The 7006-nt window shown below is 43.7% G+C and overlaps 1 non-coding gene across 1 annotated transcript; it reads left to right on the top strand.

Moving 5' to 3' along the window:
• The first annotated feature begins 2624 nt into the window (after window positions 1–2624).
• On the top strand, window positions 2625–2696 carry TRNAN-GUU (transfer RNA asparagine (anticodon GUU)). The gene has a single exon. It is a non-coding gene; the product is annotated as a tRNA-Asn (tRNA).
• The last annotated feature ends 4310 nt before the right edge of the window (window positions 2697–7006 follow it).

The following is a 7006-nucleotide window of genomic DNA, read 5'->3' as shown; positions in this document are numbered from 1 at the left end:
CCTGATGGGAACCACTCAGTTCAAGCAGTTGGAGTAGCAGATGTAATTAGGATCCTGAGTGCTGGAGAGTATGGTCCCTGTGGACACATCTCTCTATGACCTTGGCCAATCCCCAAGACTGCCTGAAAGCCTTTCCCTGCTTCTATGAGAAGCCAGCTCCCGTCACCCACCAGGAGAAGCAGGAGTGGGAACATCTCCACTTAGAACTCCAGAGCATCTGGGAAGGGAAGTGTCTCCAGACTGGAAAGGCATGGAAATTTCCCTGCACCCAGAAGCATGCTTGGAATAGTATCAGCTGCCACATCACCACTCCAGCCCGGCCTTGTTAGCGAGGCAAGCCGCAATCAGGAGATAATTAGCTTGCTGTTATTTATTTCCCGCACTAATCAGCAGCCCACTGCTTGCACAGTGGAGAGGGCTCCCGCCCCCAGAGCCGTGGGGGTTCTCAGGGACCTTTAGTTACCAGCCAGGAAACAAGTAGCAGAAGACAAAGGGCTGGGGAGATGAAAAGAGGGAGGAGGATATCCGACTGCAGGACCTAGGCGCTGCGCTGCCGGCTTCTGCACAGCGCACAGATCCCCGGGGAGAGGCGGCCGGCTGGGGATCACCAGGAGCCCCAGGCAGCCCACATGCACTTCGTTTTGTTCTTGGGGTTGGGCTTTGGTCGATAAAGGGCGGCTGGCGTTCAGCTCCCTGTTCTGCCTCACTGCAGTCAAATTGCCTTTTTCCAAGGCGACTCTCAAAAAAAAAAAGATGACATTTATCAAAGCCTGCTGAGTGGTGACCTTGGTGGGAGGGAGAGAGGGCGGGTGTACTGTCTGTGGAAGCAGGCAAAGAAAATGAGGGAAACCTGGAGGGAAGTTAATGCTTTCAAACCTCAAAGTTGTTGGAACAGTCATGGGGAGATGGCTCTAGGTTTGAGGACGTGCTCAATCGCACCCTCTCTTGGCCCCTTCCTCACCCTCACCAGTACAGCCTCACTGGCAGTCCCTGCCTGTCCGGCCCAAACAGTAGACTGAAGATGCTCCATGCAAATAACAACCCCGGGGAAGGGCTCAGACCTATGACTTGTTAACTTTGCAAAACATAGGACCTTAGGATCAGTAGCAGTTCCAGAATTTCTGTATAGGGCAGGCTAACAGGCTGCCATTTGGTTGGAAGGCAGGGAGTGCGGAAGCTGGAAGACTTGCACTAAAGGTAAGTTTGCATAGCAAGTACATTGCTTGTTGTTGTTGTTGTTTTTTAACATGTATTGTATATCTGTCTGGAGGGTGTGGATAAAGCCCTCCCAAGCCACTTCTTAGCCTCACCGCTGCACAGAATCTCAGAGTTGGAAGAGAACTTAGGGGTCAGCCTTGGGCCCGCCACAGGACTTCTCCACAAGTCTTCTCCCTTATCTTCTTGGGCCTCCTACGCTCTTTACACACAGGCTCTTATAACACCTGCCACCATGCATTGTGACCATCTGTGTCTCAGTTTCCTTCACCAAACCATGGCACTTGAGAACAAACACAGTTTCTTATGTATCTGTCTTCGTATTTCACTCTTCTGCTCCTAAACACTCACAGGGGTTCTTGCTATATGTGCATGGGGGTATGTATGATTGAATGAACAAATGAAGGGACATCTGTGCAAAGCAGTCATTCAGGCCCTGCTTGAACACTTCCTGTGATAGGGAGTTCAATATCTCAAGATGGAAAAGATCCATTATTGGACAGTTGAAATGTCAGAAAATGTTTCTGGACATGGAATGGAAATCTGCTTCTCTGACACTTCTACCCAGTAGAACAGTTCTTCCCTCTAGACGCCCAGAAGAACAGAGGTATTCAATCTAGGATTCCATGGGTAAGCCCTTATGAGATCCCTGCCCCCAAGAAATGTGTGTAAAATTGTGTGTCTGCCCATGTGCTTAGGGGTAGGGAATCCATCGTTTCACAAAGGAGTCTGTATTACCAAATTTTAGAGCCATACTTCGTTTACTCCCTCTTCCTCAGGAAATATATGCTAGACAAACCAAGAGTCCTCAAAATGCTTACTTTTTAAGATTTTCCCTCCTTACTTTTCCAAAGAGAGTAAAACCCCAAGTTGTTATGTATCTCTTTTTACAGGAGCATTATTTTATCCTTTATTTTAAATACAATTTTGAAAAGTAACTTTCTATTTACAGTTATTACAAAATATTGGATATTCCCCATGTTGTACAGGACAACCTTGAGCCTACCTTACAAGTCGTTATGTATCTTGAGCAAAACTAGCTCTGCCACTCTAATCACAGATGATTGGATGAGGATTAATTCACATACTGAAGTTAACCATGTACAGGTGGGGCACACAGGAGGCCAAAGGAAAGAGCTTCATGGAAATTCTAATTGAAAAGGTGCTCCATGTTGGATGATAGCAATTTGACTCATTCAAAGCCTCTTCTTGGGGAAGTAAACATCCTGGTGGTAACCACAGAAGGTGGATAACTTTTGAGTTGCAAGTCTCTTTCTGCCATTCAAACTACTTTTCAATTCTCCAAGCCTGGGAATCACTGCGCTCATAGTGACTATAGCTAATAAGACAACTCCCTAGCTACAATAAACCTCCGTGGGGCCTGCAATAAATCTCTCATCCTGGGGGTGGGGGGTATAGCTCAGTGGCAGAGTGCTTGCTTGTTATGCACAAGGTCCTGGGTTAAATCCCCAGTACTTCCATTAAGGGGAAAAAAGCCTCTCTTCTCCTGAAACCTATTAGGTATGATTCTTTGCCGTTCCAAGGATTCTAATACACAATCCTTCAATTTTCAAGTGGTTATTTGGCTTCCTCCCAAAGTAAAAGGTCCTCATTGCTAAGTCATCCCTCATGTATGAGCTACCAAAGTTCACATACCTTTTCATTAAATCCTGACAAAAATCCTAGAATCATGGTTCTTAAATTTAGGGGTGGGGGTATACAAAGATTCACTCAGCTTCACCTTAAACATAGATTCCCAAGACCCAATATCCAGAGGTTCTAAACAAGTCTTAGAACTTAGGGGCTGGGGAAGGGGCTTGAAATCCATCTTTTAAACAAGTTCCTTGGAGATTCTGATGTAAGCAGTCTGAAGCCCACACAGGAACACTGCCTTCAATATCAAAATGCCTCTTAGACTCTTCTCCCAAAAGTTCTAATTCAGTGGATCAGGGGCTCTGGAATTTGTACTTTTAATGGGGCAGGTATCATAACATCCATTTTATCTGTGAGAAAATTGAGGCTCAGAGTAATTTATTCACAGTCATACAAATTGTTGATGACAGAGGTGAGACTAGGATCCAGTTTTCTCGGCACTCAGTCCAATGCTCCTTCTACTGGGCCACAAAGGCCATACCACCAACGCAGAGTCCTGAACATAACAGGCAACTGATGGATGTTTGTTAAATTGAATAGACTCTACATAGGTTCTAGAGGGAAGAAACCACTTCTATAAAGTGTATTTGTATCCTGCTCTACCAAGCCTCACCCCAAGGCCCATAACACAGTGGTCTGCCCTCAGCTCAACAGATGTTTGTGAGAGGATGCATTATGGCATGATTACTGGACTGTGTACCACTCTAACAACTACCTCTGGCTGTGCTCCAGACTGTAAATGAGCTGTCCAGAACTGAACTTGATACATCAGTGATGGTCTGACCCAAACCGACTACAGCAGGAGTTCCTCTGCTCATGTTTCTACAGGAACGGCTGCCTGTTCTGGGGAGCCGGACACGGCCCCTCCTGCTGGTCTGGCGTGTGCCCTCATGGAACTAATAGGGACTGACTGCTCTGTTACTGGCCCTGGGCCTCCTTACTCCTTCAGCCTCTACTGTGGCTTTCTAATCCTAGCCTCTCATTCATCAACACTTAGAACTCTGTTGTGCCCATAAACTTGGCCACTTTCCCCCAATGCTATGTGCTTTGCACTGCTCCTGGAAGTGTTATGGTGCATTGAAAAGAACCCTGAACAAGGATGAAGGGCACAGCCCACTCCTACCTCCCCACGTTTCCAGAGTGCCTACTGCATGTCAGAAACTCTGCTAGGTCCATGAACTTATTAAATACTCAAACCAGCCCCACTAGGTAGATATGCCTGTTTTACAGGTTAAGTACCTGGTTCAAGTTACCCAGCGAGTGGCAGAGCCACGACTTGATCCTAAGAAGCCTGGCTCCAGAGACTCTAAACCACAAAGCTACTCTCCTCCAGGTTAACTCAGCTCTGCCATGAGCCAGCTTGTGAACTTGACTGTGAAGGTATCTTCGAGGGCTGGCAGTCTAAACCTCTCTCATTATAGGTAAGGACCAGACCAGCTAACATTATGACTGGCCTGAGAAGAGGCTAAAAACAGAGTAAGTGGTTGAAGAGTGGAAACATCAAACATAAATGAATAAACAAGGACTCAAAAAGTATGATTAGAGGGAAAAGCTCTATTAATTCAAAGAGTTAGTCAAATGGTCTTAGATAAGGGAGAAAAAGCCTTAATGATGGGTTTAACATTTAGTTTAACTATAATCCTTTCCAAAATCATAGAAGCACTGACTTCCTAAACTGGAATATTAACTCCAAATACAATACAAACTAGTTAAGGATTCATATGCTATGAACTAGCTTAGAAGTCTCACATTAGTTAAAATTTAGTTTTAAATATAAAGCCTTTCAAAATCAAAAGAGAGGGTTGCATGTACAGGAAAAGAAAACATTTTCAGACTTATGACAAAACCTCTTAAAGAAAAAAACACCAAACTCCTTTTGGAGGCACTTCTGGTTATCCAGGCTCATAGGCAGGTGCTCCAAAGGAATCTTATCTGTAACAGTGTTTTGGAACAAATGTTTTCCGTCTCTGAGACGTCCAGTCAGTTACAGGCTGACTGAGGTGGTGGAACCCCCTCCCCTAAAGGCTAAAATAACATTTTGAACTATAAATTTAAAAAAAACTTTTTTCTTCAGTCTTTTTTCTTGGTTGGGGGGAGGTAATTATGTTTATTTATTTATTAAATGGAAGTGCTGGAGATTGAACCCAGGACCTCGTGCATGCTAAGCACGTACTCTACCACTGAGTTATACTCACCCTGCACCATGAATTTATTTATCAGCAACATTTCAAAGACACACCTATCTGATGGCTCAGTACAGGACTATTTTGAGATGTCCATACGTGGGTGTCAAAAGTGAAGAAAGTGTTCATGATTTAGCCATCAAGAACAATCACCTCTTTGGGAGCAGAATAACCCTGACCAAGAGCATGAGCGACAGATTTTATTAGGTGCCTTCAGAATTATTTGACAAATCTGAAGATCCCAGGAATCTGAAAGGTGATTATGGCACCCCTCCACCCACACCACTGACTCCTCTTCTACCCCTGGTTAGTATCCACATCCTTGTGGCATCTGCTTCCAGAAAGTGTACAGGACCGAGGTGAAAAAGAGTAAGGAGTAGCAAAAAGGGAGCTGGATGTCAGTTGTCCAAAAAGTGGACATATTTGTCTCCTGGACAGTAAATAATAGGTGAGCATGCTAAATGGCAAGTTAAAAGGTTAAAAGGGTCAGTGAACTGAGTGATGGTTTATGGAGGTGAAGGTGGGAGGATGGCAAAAGGAATCCTCCAGACTGATCACCTTCAGGGACAAACCAAAAATGGAAACATGGATGAACTGCTAGATATAGAAATGGCTCAACCCAATGGTAAGGACTTAAATTTCAACTCTTTAAGCAATACTAACAAAGGACTCATTTTTATTGCTACCCCTCCCAGAAATAGCTTCATTTTGGAGCCCTGTCTTTTTGGAGATACTCCAAGAACTACAAAAAATGCGCTGATAGTAGTAGTACCACTTGGGTTCTCCACAAAATGCAAAAATATTTTTAAAATCCAAATTTTTTAATTAAAAAAAATTTTAATGGCGGTCCTGGGAATTGAACCCAGGACCTCATGTATGCTAAGCAGGTACTCTACCACTGAGCTATTACCCTCCCCCAATTAATTTAAATTTTTTAAAAATTTGTAAAATTTTTAAATTGTAAAAGCCTAGAGAGTGAGAGCTTCAAAATATAAGTGAATGTACTCAACAGGCAATACCCTAGAATGTGGGAAAAAGGCAGATAGTTGTGCAAGGTGGTCTGTACATATGTGAACATCAAGATCAGGGATCTCCTAACTCTTATGGAGAAAACTAGGTTTTTTTTAAAAGATAATACTTGTAAGTGATAAAGTCCTTTCACAACTGTTAGGTCATTTGATCCCCCAAATAATCCTATTAAATAAATAAGCTTAGGTGCTATTATCATTCCCATTTTATAGCTAATGGAGATTTAGTAAAACAAAGTGAAATATGGAAAGTCACATAGCCCAGTATACAGCTGTGACTTGTCCAAGCCCAAACACTGTGCTCCATCCTTACCCTTCGTATGGTGGTTCAAGATGGCTGTTCTTTTGCTCTCTGTACATCCCATGCTCAGCCAGCCCTGGCTTCACTCACATGACTATCCCATCCTCTTAGTTACAGGGCTTAATCAGTAACTGTCTACCTGCTTGCCCCCTTCCCCAGCTGCTAGTTTCCTAGTAATTCATGAGCCAACCTGATGTCAACCCCTCCATAAATGGTAGCCTTCTTCTCTCCCGAGTATAGAAGATTGCTGTCATATCCTGCCCGCGGTACACGGTGGGCTGTTGTTCCAGGACATTTTGCTTCAGACATGTAAGATCCCCTAACCAATAAGCCACTGACGTTCCTGTCACTGTCTCCAGGCTCTTTCTTTGGTCTTAAGGCTGGGCAATTCCAAGGCTTGCAGCCCAACACCCCTATACCAGGCATTGAGACTAACATATAATGAATGTGCTAATGTAATGCAATTATTAATTAATGAATTAATTCAACAAACATATTTTAATGCCTATTAGGGGCCAGACTGAGGGTAAGTCCCTGCTCTTAAGGAGATTACAGTCTAAAGGGGAAACAGATATGTAAACAGACAAAATCATAGATGAAAAATTCTATAAGGACATATCTACAAC

Source organism: Camelus dromedarius, chromosome 9 (assembly GCF_036321535.1).
Source record: "Camelus dromedarius isolate mCamDro1 chromosome 9, mCamDro1.pat, whole genome shotgun sequence".
Classification (NCBI taxonomy): Eukaryota; Metazoa; Chordata; class Mammalia; order Artiodactyla; family Camelidae; genus Camelus; species Camelus dromedarius.
This window is presented reverse-complemented; position numbering and strand designations above follow the sequence as displayed.